The 16,940-nt window shown below is 43.1% G+C and overlaps 1 protein-coding gene across 2 annotated transcripts in view; it reads right to left on the bottom strand.

Annotated features, from left to right (window-relative positions):
* MEGF10 (multiple EGF like domains 10) overlaps window positions 1-15,904 on the bottom strand; it is a 109,929-nt gene extending 94,025 nt beyond the window's left edge. The window contains exon 1 of one of the 2 annotated variants that reach the window (XM_055791541.1): window positions 15,801-15,904. The gene's annotated coding sequence lies outside the window, so the exon portion shown is untranslated. Of the gene's footprint in view, window positions 1-10,902; window positions 10,970-15,800 lie in introns of those variants that run through there. The other variant, XM_005240370.3, reaches the window with a different exon arrangement.
* Between the last annotated feature and the right edge of the window lie 1,036 nt (window positions 15,905-16,940).

The following is a 16,940-nucleotide window of genomic DNA, read 5'->3' as shown; positions in this document are numbered from 1 at the left end:
CTCTACAAACCATGTGCAACACCAGACCCATTTTCCCACCTACTCACTTAAATTCTCACCCATGTCCCTGCCTCTGTCTACCACAGTTAATTTACTGCTGCTGAAGGCCCTAACAAGATGCCAGCAAGTGATCATAGTGTGTCCATTTATACTAATGGCAGCTGTGTATCATTGCTACTGCCCCAGCAGAAATGGGACAAGACTTAAGTTTTATTCTACCTGTACACTTTTCACAATGCTTGCACACATAAGTAGTTATAGTAACGATACCTACACCTGTGAGTGTTCTCCCTGACCTTTACTTACTAGCTTGTTTGATTTGCACTGCTCCCTGGCATTACAGGGTGACAATTTGATCTCATTATCCCATCTGTGGCCTGTAATATGTACAGATGTAATATGAACAACAGGTTAAGAAGCAGCTGAATATTTACAACACACAAACTCAATCTTACATTCTTTTTTAAAAACATTACAAACTTAAAACCATGTTTGCAGTTGTATAGTTTTAGTGCCTAGTCTCTCTGTCAGCAGAGGAAAAAAAATATATTCCTAGGGAGAAATTCAGCTTGCCAGGTGCCAATGGTGTCTGCAGGTCTTCCCTCTTTCATGTGTGTGCATGCGCCCGCACACACCTGCACACTAGTGCACATATATACATGCAGGTAAAGGTACACAGACACAGAGAAAGTGAGTATGCTCCCAATAAATGCTTGAAGCTCTAAGACTAAAGCTGTGCTTTAGTAAATGAAAAAAAAAAAGAAATACAACTGCTACCAACACTCATGATGGGCAGTAAGAAAGCATGTTTTTTCCACCAATGACAAAGTAAACAACTCTGTATTTTATGCACAAAAACACTCTGATACTAAAACAGTAATTTCATATCAAAGTTTCCAGTTCTGATTTATGTCAGTTTCAGTTTTCCCTTACATAATTTTGAAGACATCTCAAATAATTACATTCTTAAATTAATTTATTTTAATGATGAATCAGACTGTCCTTTAAAAAGAATGCCTGGTGCATCATTAAAACAAACTAATGAAGGCAAATGCCTTTGAAACCCTAACAATCAAAAGACTTTTCTGGTTGCAATTAATATTTTTTCAAGATAATGTCTCTTATTAAAATATGTTAATTTACTTTGGCTACAGGTTATCTGAAACCTTCCTAAATGTCTGGGCTAATTCCAGCTGAAGGCAGTGTAATTTGAACCCAGAAGAATCAAGACCAAGTTTTTATTAACTTGAGCACAAGGCCCTAAATCCCTCAAAATGTTATCCTTCAGGACACATGTTGCCTTCTTTAAACCCATACCTCTTTGCAGTAAGGGTTGTAAAAGGACAACAGTAGCAGGAGCATATATCTGTCATTGCAAAAATGGTTTATTCATAGCACTGCCTGACAAAGCACTTCTAGTAACAAGGCACCCTATTCAGAGACCTGAGTTTTGTATGCCAAATTAAAAAAATAATAATCTCTATGATGGTGGGTTTAATGAGGTACTTTGTTACTTTCGCTAGTAAAAATTAAAAGAGAGAGACAGAATTCTTCAGTTTAATTGCCACATCTGTTATTAGGCACTTTACTGTGATTGACTGGAGTGTATGTGTCAGAGCCTGTGCCAGAAAACAGGCAAACTTTATAAGCAAACTTACAACTTACAGCTCAACTGGCATTAGCAGCATCTCTGTTACAATTTATGCTGCTACTCAGTTAAAACTAAGGAACGTTGGCCTTGGTTCACTTGTTCATTAAAAATAAAAAGTATTGCAAATTGTGCATGGGTGGTTTTTTTAAGGGAAATTAAAAGCATTCACTATTTTCAGAAGGTGTAAATGTGCCATCTCTCATTAACGGATGAGCCACATAAGCAACCCAGAGTTTGGAAACTGTTCAGGATGAAATTTCACATTCAGCAGTACATCTGCTGCCTTCCTGTGCTAGCAAACAACGAACCAGCCAAGAGGGCAGTGAAGAACAGCGCAGCATTTGCAGAGAGGCTGGACCATCACAGTGAGGGAGCTTCTGGAAGGGCAAAAACTGAATGGACGCTCTTCTGATCTGCATGGAAATCCGGGATGAAATGCAAACTCACTCATGAAACTGCTTGTTCTCTGTGAAATCCCGAACAGCCTAAGAGCCCAACACTGCCAGTGTCTGCCAGGTCACCTCACAGGCTGCAGCGGGGACACTCCAAGCAGCTCAGCAGGGTGCTTCGTGCACAGATAGCAAACCTGATTGCAGCTCCCTGGCAGGCAGTGCAAAGAAGTAGGGGAAAGCAAAGCCCATGTAAAAGGCAGAGATGAGAGGAGCAGTGATGACAGGAGGGAGCGCATCCTTCCTCCTGCCCAAGGTTACACGCTGGGTGGTACCGACAATTGATTTCTGAAGGCTGAAGACTCAGGTTCACAATCAAGACACCTGGTGAAAACTCCATGTTTGGGCTGACCAACAACTGCTATTACACCATTTTTACTACCAGCTGATCTTCTTTTGGCTCTAAAAACCAAGCTTTTAGTATCTACTAGTCCTGACATAGCAAAACAACTCTGATCTTACACACACTTTTTCCCTCAACTAACTGCTTCTTTCCAATTTCACACAGGCTTTCTACTAGGAGCACAGAAATGTATGTTGCTATTGTCAGCAGGGAAGATGGACAGGCCAGCTGCCATATTACTTAAAATTACTCCTTTTCATCCATTTTATCCAGTAAGGAGCAAGGGATTATTTGGCCTTCCCTAACAATATTCTGTGCTGCTCTAGAGTACAAAGACAGGCAAGAATGTGTAGGAGACCAACAAAAACTGTACTAATATCCATTGCATCCACTCCTGAAAGGCAGAAGGATGCCCCTGTGTTGAAAGCTAAAAAAGCTGTGTACCATGGGCTGGGGCAAGTGACAGGCGCTTCATCGGACCCAACCTATCAGCTGCCCAATGAACTAAGCCATGAATAAATCTTTCTTCTCTCTGGAGGGCAGGTTGGGACACTCTAATTCTCTCCCTCCAGGAAAGCAAGTGACCACTTTTTGTAAAGAGTCTACTCTGATGGGTGAGATGAGCCAGGGCAGATGCTCTCTGTCACTGTTTGGAGGTCTTTGTTGTGCTCTCAGGAGTCCAAGGTTGCTCCATGCTGCAAGGGGTTCCAGCAACCTTCATGTGGCTCTCTGTTTTTGTGGTTTCTTTCCCGTCATGTTTGCGAACGCTCCATCTCCCTCAGACTCTTTAATTTAGCAAAAGATAAGATTTGCTTACTTAAGCACACTTATTTTTAGGTGTATGTTATGTAATAATCTCACATTAGTATTTTTATCAACAACGCACTACAAGATCTAAAACACTTTCCAACATGAGAAGGTTTTTTACTCTTAAGACTACTCTTAACACTGTATGTGGAAAATATTTAGACTCCTATCTAAATGTTTTACCTCATTTCATAAAACAAATCAACAACAGAGCTGAAAACAGGATTTAGGTCTGCTAGTCTCCATTTTCATCATACCCTTAGGAACCATGCTGCCAGTTCAATATTTTGCCACAGTGGCAATAATCTGCACATTGTGCTTACAGTACTAACCATAGGTGCAGCGTCTGAATTGTGAAATACAGACTTTGGGGCCTTAAGACATTTACAAGAAATCACCACAGGCAATACAACAGAGAGAATTTTTAACAGATTTCAGTCACCTCTGAAAAGGCCAATGACTTCTTGTCTTTCTGGCTTTTTATTTATTTTTTTTTATTTTTTCCCCATTGGTATTCTTGTTGTAAACTGCAATTTTGAAAAACACACACATATGCCTAAAAGAAAACATCAGTGTTCTAAAACTTTGGTATTTTCCTGGAAATAGGCAATACAACAGAAAGCAGACTAACTTTTGGAAGTGTAGTGAGAAACTCCGACAAGGGAAGAAGAGGAAGCTTAAAGCAAATCCTAGGATGCAGTCTCCAGAGATGTTTCTGAATGTCACTAGCCATTTTTTGAGTGACTGCAATTGATTTCTACTTAATTCCAAAAACTTCCTACTGCAGACCAACAGGCAGAAACCTCAGACTTTTTTTACATCTTCTCTCATTGTTAGATGAGAAAGAGCATCTGTTCCCTCCATCCCAGCACTACTTCACCAAATCAGCCCAAGCAAAACAAAAATCTATTGTCTGAAGTTGATCCGCTGTCAAAATATAAATCAACTTGTAAAAGGGTGTGGTACACACAGTAAGGTTGACAGTCTGCAAAGACATGCACAAATTCTTCTGTATTTTAGTGGCACAGACCAGAACCCCAAATCACTGCACCCTTTGAGGTTCACTTACCATGAATGCATATCCTGGATGGTGTTACTCATACATAATGCAAATTGGCATGAACTAGTGTTCAGCAAGAAAGAATGGAGCATATCCTAGAAGTGCATTAAAGTTGCAGCAGAACAATATTGTTCCAGAGATGAGATTAAGTCCCCCAGTTCTCTGAAATGGGTTATGGAGATGGAAAAAATCTACCGACAGCAGTGGGGACACTTAAAGCAAGGAAGCATCTCCCTTGCTGTGTTTTTGTTTCATTTTTCAACAACTACTCACCCAATCTTCTCATTCAATAATTAAAAATGCACTCTTTTGTAGGTTCAGAGTCTAATCAACTTCCCCAGAACTAGTGAAATTTCTGTTCAGTACTATCTTCTGTCTTAAAGCCATGAAACCCTGTGGGATACCTGCATAGCAGAATTTGCAATATGTAATGCCTTTGATCCAAAACAACGTTAAAGCATAAAGAACACTAATATTGCTAAGCATTCTCAGCAGAGCCCATTACAGAGCTGGAAATTCAGCTAAAAGAAAATGTAATAATCTATTAGAGGCCAGTTCTAGCTTTTGGGGAAGCAGCTTTGGGATATCTGGATGACACAGATGTGCGTGTGTTCACAGATGCTACAATTCATTACCCAGGTGATGCACAAGGGATCTGTGTTCATGCGCCTCACCTCAGTTACTCTGAAAGTCCACTGGTCTCATTTGAGTTATTCCTGGATTACTCAATGCAAGTAAGAAAATCAGTCTCTCAGCCTCCCTTCTCACGTCTTGTGTTTTAAAATAAATGAAACTAGATAAAAATATTGGAAAAAAAAAAAAAGCAGCACATTCTTTGTATGTGGCTAAAATCTTAATGAAATCTACTCCTCAAATTAAAATATGCATTTCAACCTCACTGGCAGGTACCCTTCAGAAACAGCTGTTATTTACAATATCAGTTGTGGCAGGGAGGGAAGAAAAAAAAGATTAAAAGATCAAATTACTCTTCACTTCCAAACAAGCCCGGCCACAGCTGTACATCATCTTCCGAGCAACTGCTCTGCAAACACACAACAGGGCTTCTGTCTTCCCACAGGGTTTGCTCGGGTCACCCGCATGTGGCATGGATTAAAGCAGCACTAAAGCTCCATTACAGAGCAGGCGGAGGAGTTAGTTAAACGAACAAGTCTGCAGTGCCACTGGTAAACGTCCCGTGCAGCGCTCTGCCCCATGGTATCTCCGCCAGTGCCAGAAGGAGCCCACTCACAGCTCTCCCACGGTCTGTGGCTGGGGTGGAAAAAAGGACCCAAATGATTTTCTTTGCTTTTATGTTCTCACTGTCTAAACAGAAGGAAGTCGGAGGCAAGGAGAGAACTGTGTTAAGAGAAGGTTTTGTAAGCAAAAAGAGTATAGTGAAGCAGCAGCCTATGATTTCGGTGGTGATAGAGCAACAGAGTCAGGCAGTCTGTGCAAATTGTGATTTTTTTCTTTAGAAACACCATTGTCAAAACTGAGAACCTGAGGAAGGTGCAGTGCCCAGATCAAACACCTGAGTACGTGGCACAAAGACTCTCAGCACTGGCATGCCTCCTCAACCCACCGGAAAGGCAGAGCTCATCCCTCAGTGCTTGGGAGGGCTACAGCCAGAGGGCTGTAAACCCTGGCCGAGGTTTAAGACATCAGATCCCTGCGTGGTAAAGGAAGGAGACAGTTTAACCAGGACTGTTACACTTGGTAAACCACCAGCCTTCACACACCTCAGCAGACAAGCTTTTCATAAACATGACATGGAGAAACTGCAAAGCGTTACGTTTTTTTCTTTCCTATGGGTCATGCCAGGAAGACAACACCAGCGCAAAGCAGCAGCAGCTGTCCAGCCACAGGTGCCCAGACCTTCATCATGACAGGAAAAAAAAAAAAAAAAAAAAAATCAATTTCAAATCAACTGGCATTCCTCTGCATAAAAAGCAATCATGTGGTTAATCAGAATTCACAAAAATAAATAAATAAATAAAAACAGTAATAATGGTAATAGTGAACTGCAGCCAGTGAAACACTCCTTACCTAAAGAGTATCACAAACTCCCACGAAAGGGAAAACCAACACCACCCTGCAGGAATACTGGCACCAAACAGTATTCTGCCTCTTCCAAACCCTCCAACCAACATACAGCTAATGTGGACAGCTATTAATTACTTCTTAAGTACCTAAATTTGCTGTTTTGGCAAATGGCCTTTGTCTGGTAGAAGGTACTGTCAAGTAGCAGCAGAGGACATGCAGTTTCTGATGAAAGAACCACCGAGGGTTTATGGGCATTCACCTGCTCACTCACAAAGCATGGCAAGAACTCACAAAGCAGGTGAGTAACAATTCTGGATGCAGCATCACAAAATCAGGGGCAAACAGGAAAATGGTACAACTGGGCAAATGGGACTCCCATTTAGTAGTTCACTCTGCTTAGACTGAGGTGTCTGTTTATTCCTATTACAATTATTTAGATTTCCTATGAAAGCAAACACCGCTCTAGAGGCAACATAAAGACTTGCTGAATACAACTGATAAATCTCCTTCCTATCTTCCCATGAAATTGTTGAGGTGCTTAGATTCCTGAAAGTCTCCTAGTTGCATCATGAAAACCAAAATTTTGCAAGTTTCCAAGTTCCCATATTTTGATGTCACTGAATACAGTAATTTGAATACTTCTAATGCATCAGAAAATTCCACAACAATGGCAGGACCTGACAACATCACACAGGACTGCCACAGCTTACATCATGACAGAGAGCAATGCCTATACCAAACCGTATAGAGCAGGCAAGAATCATACAGCACCATCTCAGCATTAAGCGCCATGCATAATTTTTAAAATATATACTCAAATGTCCTTGTCTTTTGTGGTCTCATAACCAAACGTAGTACAGGTGGATGCGATTTGAATAGTAAAGCACTCCTGGGACATGAGCTCATTCACACAAATCCAAACATTAGTGTATGGAGCAATAATTTCCTGTTGCTGAGTTAAAAGGCCACATGAGAGATGGGATTTCAGATTCAGAGGTGCTGTTTGCTTTGCTGTCTTTAGGAGACGGACAATGTGCTGTTTCACATTACATGCACTTTCAGGACACTCATAGTGACATTATAATTGAAGAGATCCTTACGCACAAAGAAGTAATTATATGGATAATTAAAATCTACTGCTATCATAAGGCTGCGCAGTGGCCTACAAACATCCTTTAATGGCAGCACATACAGAGATCACAAGCATCATTTCTATAGAGCTTGCAAGAGAAAAGGAAACCCTAACTTCTGTGCAGTCTGGCACCCTCCTAACACAATTTTTAAAAATTGAGTACCGATCCTTTTCTTGAGGACTGGGGAAAAACAGCCCATCTAGCCCAGCTTTACCCTCAGCAAGCATTTATTCACCTGACTTAATTGGATCACTAATTTCTTACACCAACAGCTCATTCTCCCTCTGAGACCAGCTGGGCTGTATCCTCAGTATTTATTTCTATCAAAAAGATTTACTAAAACCTCTAAGGTACGCATTGGAGATAGAAGGTGGTCAGGCATCTAACTATGCCAGCCTTCCTGTCCACATCAAACACCTCCTGTTTTTTCACCAGGAGCAATGAGAGTCTTCATGCACGCTAAGGTTAAAGAAAGAACCAACAACCACCAAAAAACCATCCAAATGTCAGGCCAAAACTGGCTGGGATTTTTACTGACATGGCAAATTCAGACAAAATCATTAAGCTCTCTAGTTTTGACCCTCAACCACAAGCAACTTGGCATAAAAAAGAATTTGGCAGCCAAAGTGCCAAGTTCACAGAAAACCTGCAACAACTCCTGAGTCATGTTTTTGGAGGAGGGGGGTGAGCGTGAGGAAGGGCTGGCTGCTGGGGGCAGCCCTCAGCACATGCCGGATGCTTGGCCCTTCATTGGTGCAGGCACGAGTAACGAAATCATCAGCTCTTCAGGCACGTGTATTGTGCGTTTAAATAGAGCTACCAATATACCATGCTTCATCATTTATCATTTGCACCCCAAACACAAAATACAGCCTGACCCTCTTCGGATTAATTCTTGATGACACAAAACACTTAATATAGGCATAAGTAATTTTGGTGATCACCTCTCCCAAAGGTATAGACAAAAAACCCTCCAAAGAAAAGTCTAATGACAGAGAACTGAATAAATAAAAAAAATGAATTATTTAATACTACTCTGGCACCAGTTGCAAAAAATGATCTGTCCCTTTTTGCACTTCAAAAGTAAAATATTCACTCAGAAAGTGTAAAAAAAGTAGGAAAAATGTGTCAGTATAAACAAAACACAACTGAATATGAATATTAATTATGAAATAATTCTGTATTTTGTGTATTTTGTATATTTTTATTTTGAATTTCTGTATTCAGAAAGTATAACAGTGAGAGCAAAATTAAAAAAAAACACCTATGTCACATTAAAGAAATTGAACTCATGGTGCTTTCTTTTTATACCAGTATCAATATGCCAAAACACAGGCAAAGACTGCCCTGTAAATTACATGTTTCCCTTAAGTTTTTAGGAAGTTTAGGAGCAAATACGTTCAAAAGCAAATGCTAGTTTAATATGGTCCTCTATGTAAAAGGAAAAATGGAAGAAATGGGGGAAAAAAGCTGCTTACAGCAGTAGCTAGGGAATGAGGCCAAAATGCCTTTGCCAGGTGTGATCACCAGTGACTCCAGTCATCATTGGGTGCTATGTCCTGTGTGCTGGAGAAGACAATCCAGCCCTCAGGGCTGCAAAGGCGAAACAGTTGTTTTTAAACAAACACACTTCTAATTGAAGAGCTTTCCCCTCCAGCTGCTGTATCCTATTTTTTAAGTAGATTTACAATGGCTGATGAAAGTATGCTGCCTTTGAGGCCAAGACTGCCACAGCTGAAAAGCTGTCAGGGACATTTCTTCATGTATCAAGTGCCCTGATTCTTGCCAGTGGTCTTGAACCCTTTGAAGGGGGTTTGCAAGTAATCAAACAAATGCTTCCCACAAATACACATGAGCATTACTTGTGCCCAAGTTCCAGTGATCATAGTATGTGTCTGTTGACAGACCAGTGCGGTCCAAACTTTTGTAAACACTCTAGAGGAAACTAAAACTCAGTTATAAATGCTTGAAAGCACACTGTAGGAAGCAATCTTGTAGCACGGAGGAAAGGAACTGAAAGATCTACTTGGTCTGTTGACACACTCTGTCTTTTTCCCACCATGTCTGTCCTCAGTGCTGCGTTCCATGGTTTTTGCTGATTCCTGACAGCAACTTCTAAAAAACCCAAACAATTATGACATTTTGTACTTACAACTTAACTGGACCTTGGCACGCACACACTTATGTGTGTACACACACACACACACACACATCTTTTTCTTCTTCTTTAACATGCAAGTGCTTCCAGCGTATTCACATTCTCGGGGTGACCAAGCTTAGTGTGACTATTGGCTTTGGGAGGAATCTGATGCCAGCCAGCCGAGCATAATGGCCTCTTTGTCTGGCTGTCAGATGAACAGCGTTGTGTTACAATCATTGTCACCCTGGGCTTAAACTGCAAGGCATACTTTCACACAAAACATTCACTTTGGGGGCTCTTTTTAGCAGAGCCCTGTGATCGAAACTCTTTTGCTCCTCTTCAGTTAATCAGTTCAGCAACGCCGAAACTTCAAAAGTCAGGATTCAAAAGCTCTCATCCAAATCAACTGATTCTGAAACTTCTTTATGGCTCACATGAAGACAAGGCAAGTAACAGAAAATAGCCATCATCTAAATCACTCTGCATGAATCAACACCAAAATCAAGTGTTGAGCAACACGTTTAATAAAAAATAGACTGCCATAGTACAAGAGGTCTGAATGAAACCAACAATAGTTAGAACAGAAATAAATTTGATTTAGTTCACATTTGCAGTATGTGAGGCCAGAGGGACACCAGCATGGTAGCCGGATCTCCCTAAAAGCCAGTTTAGGAGAAGACAAGCACAGCATTGCAGCTGCAAATTCCTCACCTTTATTCAACAACCTGACCTTGCAGTTCCTGCCTGTGTCTACAATGCAAGACAGACACACCCTGTAGCTCTGAGCTTCAGATATGAATTATGAAGGTCAAAACTGCACATCAAAATGAGACTGCAGCACACAACTCCCTCCAGCACATGCTGGCTAACCATGGGAAACCCCAATGCATGGGTAGAGCCAGAGCTAGGGAGCTCTCAGACAGCTCCTGCACCCTGGGCTGGCACCGTGGCAGAGCTGCAGCACAACTGCAGAGTATAGATGGTCCACAGCACTGCCAGATCCACTGCAAACCATGAATAAGGATCTCATCGTGACATTACCTAAGCCCTTTGATAGGAGAGTATTTTGTTTCACATTAACAGCTGGGGACCGGAAGAATCCCAAGTCAAAGTTATCTCCACCTTGAATATTTTTATGTTTCACGTTAACAGCTGGGGACCAGAAGAATCCCAAGTCAAAGTTATCTCCACCTTGAATATTTTTATCCTGCGCTTCAGAAAAATGTCTGCAAGATAAAATCAAAACATTTCCACAAGACAAATATGAGTAACTTACCAAGTGACAATGCTATTACTTGCTGTGTAAATCCTTTAAGTTCACCAAGTGCCCCCAAAAAATCCTGAAAAATAGATAAACAAGACTCCTGTATAGGAGAAACTTCAAAAGATGCTGTGAACATGCTGAACCCCTTGAAACCCTGAACGGATGTCTTTTTTTTTTTTTATTAATAGAAATATTCTCGCAGGGTTAAGACCAAAGTATGCCAAGAATGACATCCTCCTGCCCTTACTGTCTCTCTTAACCATTTTGTGTTGCATCTATCTCTCATAGAGTTACTTATGGAATATAGCACTACTCACTTAGAAAAGGATCTACTCCTCAAGAAGGTAAGCACAACATGGCAAGAACTCACAGCATAATGCTTGCAATGTGCAGAAAACTTTACAAAGCCATGGCTTCTTTACAAAAGAAATGGGAATGTGCATGGAAAAACAAACTACCAGCTTGCTGTTTTCTTTCCCATTCATTTTCCTTTCCTTTGCAGTCCATCAAAGTAACATAACTTCTGCCAAACTCTGGTTTAGTATTCCACCCTGCCACTGCTCACAGATGTGTCAGTTGCCCTAAACACACATTATCACTGTCTTGATGATTTTAATTTCTTGGGCAGCCTTGACCAGCCCTCCTTCTCTACATCCTTCACCACTGCTTCGAGCACACTGTCCCAGACCAGCACTGCACAGGAGAAACACCACCAGGCTGGGTCAGGGCCCCCCAGTCTCATGCCTGGACAACTTCATCCAAACCACAAAACCCTACTGGTCTTCTCTTCCCCAGCCTGACAAACCCACCTTCTGCACTGCCTTAAGGTCATAACTTCTCCAAGCTTCTCCTTGCCTTTCATGGTCTCTTCACATACCCAGAATTTTTCATACTTAACAAGATGTTGATCCCTTCTTTGGCAGGGCCATGGTACCCACCTTCATTGGTGGTCTTTCAGAGAAATAGTTCCATACTGTCTCCTATTTGAAGACTCACCTTAAAAAAAACCCTAAAGGGATTAATGATAAACATTTTCATTTCCATGATTTTTGATGAATAATAATATGACTGTGGTTTGACAGCTGTTTTCATGAGTTCATTGTCCTTCCTTATTTCCTGTTGTCTTTTGTCATAAATTTTAGATTATAAAAGGCAAGATAATTTCTACTATTGTTTTGTGCTGTTCTACAGCTCCTGTGATGGTAGTGGTGGGACGCTAGAGCCATACAACCTACAGCTGTTAGTGCTAGTGTTTCTATTTTAAATATGGCACATTAACATGCAGTCTTTATATTCAAGTTTCTTTGCAAGAGTTAACTTGCATCTCTGCATGCTCAACAAAAATAATTTGTTAGGCTTAGAAGAGTGTTCTTTTACAGCAGCAGAAAAAAAAAGATTCAATTGCATTCCTGAGGTCACACAGCAACTTAATGTCAAAGTTAAAATTATGCTTTCTGCTTCCCAATCTGTATTTTTTTGTTGTCTTACACATCCAAAGAGCTCAGAATTAGCACCTTGTTGCCCACTATGTGCTAATTTCTCTGACAATCAGATACAAAACAGATAAAACATGAAGAGCTGGCTGTCTACATTTTAATGTAAACCTAATGTGCACATCCAAAGGCATGAACCACAAATCCTTACAAAAGCAAAACATCAATTAAAGACCAGACAGTTTGAATAGGTTAATTAACAAGAATGCTGACACAATCAATAAAACTATTCTAGTAAAGCAAATCCATCCCTCCACAGAATACTACTCCTATTTTTCTAAGAGACGGTTTTCAATGATACATACTCTTTTCATAAGAAAAACATTTGGAATATCAAGGTACAGATTCTTCTCATAGATGAAAAAATAACGCAGTTTTATCTAAGTTCATGCTATGCTAATTCTAGCTTCTGTTTCAAATCTTAAAAGGGGTATATGAGTACCAATTACTGGTAAACTTATCTCTTAATATTAAAAATCAGGGTCAAATTCCATTGCTGACTGAGAGTTGATAGCATAACTTCTATACAGTGAAATCTGGTGCCACTGGCATCATTCATCAAGGAAGACACTGCTTAGTGGGAATAAGGATGTAAGAACTTTGGCTGTAATTCCACTCCACATCTAAAAAGAGGTTTATAGTGGATCTTTACTGCTCCACACCGTGTTACATTAAAAAAAATTAATATACTGGATCACATCCATGTTACGGTATTGTTTATGAAGGAATCAATGTTTCTTAGCTTTGACTAAAACTGTAGCACATATGCAAAGAATCTGTTTATTTTTTTCCTTCCTAAAAGCCACTTACTTCCCCTAATGAGAAGAAGTAAAAATACCTAGCAGAGCAAAAGCTATGTAGAGACACCGTGCAAAACTCCTGCCAAATAATCTGAATATAAATTCAAGGGATTCTTACCAGCTGCAGTCAAAAGCCCACTCCAAACTCTGTTAGATGTTAATCACACTTAAGTATGTTAATGCACGGTTCCTGTGTTCTTTGCATAGATGAGTTAACTGCTTTTGTTACAGCATTTGCTTCTTTAGGTGTATGTCCCCATACAGTAGAACACATCCCTTTGTGGAAAACGTGGTTATGAGTCACTGAAGGACTGTTCACACCATCAAACTCCTCTGATCGCCTGCAGGGCAGGAACAGCTCATTTAACACTGTAACCACTGTATAGGTCCTCCTGGTGCCCAACCTACGAGGATGCAAGCCCACACCTCCAGCTGCCTTTAAAGTACTGGCAATTAGCTATGCACATTTTAGCTAGAGCAGCTAAATGGTAATATATATGGTATATAAAGGGCTATAGCATCATGCTATTGAGGCAAAGGCACTGCAGTTTCCACCTATTGGGGCTGTCTGGGGTGACCTGAAACTGGCATGGACAGCCCTGCCCCTAGTGCAGGCTAGAAGGCACCCTAGAACAGCGCAGGCTCTTGACCATTTCACCAGCTGGTACGCAAAACTGGGCAAGTCTGGTAAGTGATTTCCAGGGAAATTAAATAGACACAACCACCTTACTTCACACAAGTCCCTGAGCAGCCAGCAGCTGAGATTTTTTTTTGCAACGTGTGGATTGTAATAGTGAGCAAGACACAGAAACATCATTGCCAATCCAGTGAATTGCTCATCATAAAAGTCAGCAGAGACTTGTAACATCCCAGGCTCGCAACTGCTTCATCTTAGAAGCCAAACGCAAAGCCATGCCATCTCCACAGCACATTAACAATCAATACTGACACGATGCAACTGATCCTTCTCTTGTGGGAGTGATAAACATTTAAATTTGATTATATGACAAGGTCTCATGGTGATTACAATTGTCTGTCTAAGAAAAGTTAAATAAATTTTACTAGATAAAAGTCCCATGTTTTGATGCTGTGCAAGTGCATGAGTTATGTGAGCAAACAAGCAGAAACTTGGGCTTAAGTTATGTTGTTTATCCAGTTTATTAAAAATCTGGAGCACACCTGCCCAGCTGGCCTTTCTGACTTGAGAGGGAAAATAAAAATAGGCTTCCTAAGATCATTTCATTTGCTGGGCCATTGAGTAGCAACTGAAACTGATAATTTGGCCGCCCAGGCTGTTATTCTCCTAAATTTCATCTTCAGCCCAGACAGTTGCATGCCCCCCCCCTGCATTTAAAGAACGCACATACCTAATTACGTATGCTTTCCACCCGATATTGTGTTATTTGGCACAAATGCCATTTAGGGGTGTTGACAAGGGAACTGAAGCTTGAAGCCAGCTTTCAGTTTCAGTCTCACGTCAGACATGCTGCTCAGTCAAAGCATCTAAGACTTTTCAGCATAGGTCTGTAGCTTATCTACTGGTAAACAAATGCTGCTCTCCAAACTTCAGTTTTTCGACTTTGTTCTTTCAAGTTGCTGGATAGAAACATTTTTTGCTAAATAGTGTCATTGCGTTAATCTGCTTTCTAAACTGCTGCTGCCAAAGCTTAGTTACAAACCTGAGAAAGTATGCCATAAAACACCTTCAGTACTGATGGCATGTTTCAAACTGAAGTTTTAAACTCACTTGATAATTAGAAGTTGGTACTTGACAAAAACTTCAGAGCTGTGCATGATTCTGGGAAATACATGTCTGCTTTGAATACATTTAAGTACTCATAATTGGCAGCAACATCTAATTTGTAAGATTACCAAGAAGTCCCGCATTCCCAGCTCATTCTAGGAAAAACAGCTGCTTATTTTTTCCTAATTGATTGGGCCTGGATTTCCAGATCGAGCCTACTTGGCTGAAACGGAGAATAGGAAATATTTACACTGCTATGACTGTCGCCAAAAGAAAAATCTGTGCAGGATACCACACAACTAAGAATTTCTCTAGGCAGCTTCTTCTGAAAGACACACGCTGGAACGAAGTCGAGTTATTAAAGAGATGTGCATTTTCACGTGCAGGTCATTGCTTATTTACACGTACCCACAAACACCCCTCCACCTCGGCGCGTACGCTCGTCCCAGGCTCTGACCAGGGCTGCCAGCAGCTGTCCGCGGGAGCGCACGGCAGCCTGCCCGAAAAGATCCCCCGCGCAAATCCTCTGCTCTGCGGTGCGCCTGAACCGACCCGTCGCGGCGCCGCACCGCTAGCGCGGAGACGGAGCGATGCGGGACGCGGAGCACGGGAGGAGCCTGCCCTCAGCCCCCACGCCGCCCCACCGCCACGGCCACCCACCGGCGACAGCGCGGAGCAAGGCGCGGCGCCCGGCTGCTCTGCCACGGCGGCGGCACCGCCGAGCGGGCCGGCCCCCAGCGCTGCCCGAGGGGCGATGCCGCCTCGGCCCCCCCGCCCAAGGGCGCCGCCGCGCTGCTCCGCCGCACCCGCGCCCGGCACCGCGGCTTCCCGGCGCCGCACCTGCGGGGCGGGCCGGTCCCTGTCCCTGCCTACCTGTCCCGTAGGCGCCCGCCCCGTCCCACTGGGCGCCGGGTGCCGCCGGGTGCCGCCGCCGCTGCGCCGAGCGAGGGGCGGTGTGTGCGGCGGGGCCGGCGGGGCACAGCCCCTCCCCCGCCCGGGCCGCCCCCGCTCCCGCCCCCGCCCCAGCCCCCGGCCCCAGCCGCCGGCCCAGCCCCGCCGCCGGGGCGGGTAGCGTCCTGCAGCGGCGTTCGGTGGCCGCGGGCGGGGGGGCGGGCCGGGCCGGGCCGAGCCACTTACACGCTTCTCGGGCTGGTGTCGCCTGTGGGGCGCTCCTCGCCGCGAAGGCTGCCCCCCCCCCCGCTGCCCCCACCCCGAAATACCCTCCCTCCAGTCACTCGCACGCAAAGTGAAAGCCGCATGGGGGGCCCCAGAGGTCGTTTGTTCAGCCCGGTGGAGGATGGTACCTACCGAACGGGTGACAGAGCAATAAAATCGTGAAAGCTCCTTGGGTCCCGCGAGCTCGAGCTGCTCGGCTCCTCCGTCAGAAGACCCAAATCCTCACAAAAACAAACGTAATTTGCTGCCCTGCGGTACTGCTTGAGAGAGGAAGGACACCGTTACTTTTCCACTTCGGTATATATTTTTGCATAGTTAACTGGAGATACCTTCTACTCCCCAGATATTTCAGGTAAATCAGACCTGTGAGCCTGCTTCGTCGCTAAAGTTGCAGCATGGAGCACGGAAAAAGAAAATGTTCCGTGAAACCAAGCAACCGCGACATGTGTCTTTATACGCAAGAGACTGACAAATGTCGTCGTCATTCCCCCACTTTTTTAGCACAGCCTCTGCACAAAACACAAATGTTAGTACGTTTTAGACGTGAAAAGTAATCACAGATAATGAGGACAGTAGCTAATCTACCAAATCAGCTTTTCGAAGGGGAAGTCTCCCTGGCGTAACTGGTAAATATTTTTGCCTATAGATGGGATTTTGCTCTTTGCCCTTCACATACTGGGAAGTTATGCCGTTAAAGCATCTTTGCCTTACCGAAGAGCGGGCAGGTTTTACTGCTGGCGGTGGGCCAGGCCGGGGTGCTGAAGCAGCGCCCCGTTTGCGGGGCGGGGGGGGGAAGCCCCGGCCGGGCTGGGGGGTGCTCGGGCTGAGGCGGGATGT

This window comes from Falco peregrinus, chromosome Z, assembly GCF_023634155.1.
Source record: "Falco peregrinus isolate bFalPer1 chromosome Z, bFalPer1.pri, whole genome shotgun sequence".
NCBI lineage: Eukaryota > Metazoa > Chordata > Aves > Falconiformes > Falconidae > Falco > Falco peregrinus.
Note: the sequence above shows the minus strand (reverse complement) of the source record. Positions and strands in the feature narration are given on the sequence as shown.